General features: G+C 47.0%; 1 non-coding gene across 1 annotated transcript; it reads left to right on the top strand.

Annotated features, from left to right (window-relative positions):
- The first annotated feature begins 1,743 nt into the window (after positions 1-1,743).
- Positions 1,744-1,850, top strand: LOC112621859. The gene has a single exon (XR_003118796.1). It is a non-coding gene; the product is annotated as a U6 spliceosomal RNA (small nuclear RNA).
- Positions 1,851-2,219: the final 369 nt, after the last annotated feature.

Below are 2,219 nucleotides of genomic sequence, written 5' to 3'. Positions count from 1 at the left end.
GCTTAGTGCCACAAACCAGGAACCACAATGACAACAAGTCAGAAGTGTGTTGAGTCAGGGCCCACCGAGAGCCGGTGGAGAGTCTGACTGAGGGGACCCTGCCCTTTTCCAGAAGGTGGAGGTGCAGAGGAGCTCGTAAGGATCACGGCTTCTCACCCTGGTCCTGAACCCAGTCACATCAGCAGCTCTCTGCACAGCCAACCGGCCAGCTCACACCAATAAATTAAACCTTCTTATTTCTTGCCAGACACAGTGGCTCATGCCTGTAATCTCAGCACTTTGGGAGGCTGAAGTGAGAAGATCATTTGAGGCCAGAAGTTCAAGACCAGCCTAGGCAGTATAGGAAGACCCTGCCTTTACAGAAAATTAATTGGGACTGATGGCATGTGACTGTGGTCCCAGTTACTCAAGAGGCTGAGGCAGGAGGATCTCTTGAGCTCAGGAGGTTAAGGCTGCAGTGAACTATCACACCACTGCATTCCAGCCTGGAGGACAAAGCAGACCTTGTCTCATTAGGAAAAACAAAAAACAAAAAACAAAAAAGAAGCAAACTAGCAGGTCTGATCCAGACTTAAGAGGAGGGTATCGGCCAGGAATGGTGGCTCACGCCTGTGATCCCAGCACTTTGGGAGGCCGAGTTTGGAGGATCACTTGAGATCAGGAGTTCAAGACCAGCCTGGCCAAATGGTGAAACCCCGTCTCTACTAAAAATTCAAAAATTAGCTGGGCATGGTGGCATGCACCTGTAATCGCAGCTACTCGGGAGGCTGAGGCATAAGAATCGCTTGAACCTGGGAGGCTGAGGTGGCAGTGAGCCGAGATTGCCCTACTGCACTCTAGCCTGGGCAACAGAGCAAGACTCTGTCTCAAAAAAAAAAAAAAAAAAAAAAAAAGAAAAAAAAAGGCCCTTCAAATTGAGCCATTTGCACGATGCCTGAATTCCTGCTATAGCCCCAGCCGACTGACTTTTCATTCTCTGTCTGCACAATAACATGGTTAGAAAAGGTATCCCCGTTATATTGCAATGAAAAATGTCTACCTGTAACACTCACTATTTCTCGCAGGCACCTATAACCTGTGGAAAGGGTAAAAAGCTCAGAAGATTCTATTGTCTATTTTATTTTATTTATTTATTTTTGAGGCTGGGTCTCACTCAGTCATCCCAGTTGGAGTGCAGTGGCATGATCAAAGCTCACTGCAGCCTCAAACTCTCAGGCTCAAGTAGTTCTTCTGCCTCAGCCTCCCAAGTTATCTAGGACTACAGATTTGCACCACCACACCCAGCTTTTTTTTTTTTTTTTTTTTTCCTGTAGAGATGGGGGTTTTACTATGTTACCCAGTCTGGTCTCAAACTCTTGGCCTAGAGTGATCCTCCCACCTTGGCCTCCCAAACAGATGGGATTACAGGCCTGAGCCACCATGCCTGGCCTCACATATTTTGATGTATAAAACACCAAAGATCCTTTTAAGGAGCTGAACAAACCAGTAATTTTTAAAGAAAAAAGAAGTGGGAGTGTCCAGTACAACCAAAACCAGGCATCAAAGTGAGCAGTTAAACATTCCAGGCTGGGCACAGTGGCTCATGCCTGTAATCTCAACACTTTGGGAGGCCCGGGCGGGAGGATTGCTTGAGCCCTAACAAGTGAAGGTTGCAGTGACCCATGATTATGTCACTGTATTCCGACCTGGGAGACACAGTGAAATCCCATCTCAAAAATAAACAAATCAATCAATCCAGAACCAGTGCTCACTTCGGCAGCACACGTACTAAAATTGACAGGACATGGAGAAGATGAGCATGGTCCCTGTGAAAGGATGACACACAAATTCATGAAGCATTCCATATTTAAAAAAATATTTCAGAACCAAGAAAATAAATGAATCAAAAGAAAGGGAAGACCCTGGTGATTCCTTTGATATTGGAAAAAATCAGCCGGGCACAGTGGCTCATGCCTGTAATCCCAGCACCTTGAGAGGCGGAGGTGGAGGCGGGCAGATCACTTGAGGTCAGGAGTTTGAAATCAGCCTGGCCAACATGGTGAAACCCCTAAAAGTACAAAAATTAGGCTGGGTGTGGTGGCTCACGCCTGTAATCCCAGCACTTTGGGAGGCCGAGGAGGGTGGATCACCTGAGGTCAGGAGTTTGAGACCAGCCTGGCCAACGTGGTGAAACCTTGTCTCTACTAAAAATACAAAACTGAGCCAGGCATAGTGGCAAG

Source organism: Theropithecus gelada, chromosome 3 (genome assembly GCF_003255815.1).
Source record: "Theropithecus gelada isolate Dixy chromosome 3, Tgel_1.0, whole genome shotgun sequence".
Classification (NCBI taxonomy): domain Eukaryota; kingdom Metazoa; phylum Chordata; class Mammalia; order Primates; family Cercopithecidae; genus Theropithecus; species Theropithecus gelada.
The sequence above is the reverse complement of the archived record's forward strand: the minus strand, read 5'-3'. Positions and strand labels throughout refer to the sequence as shown.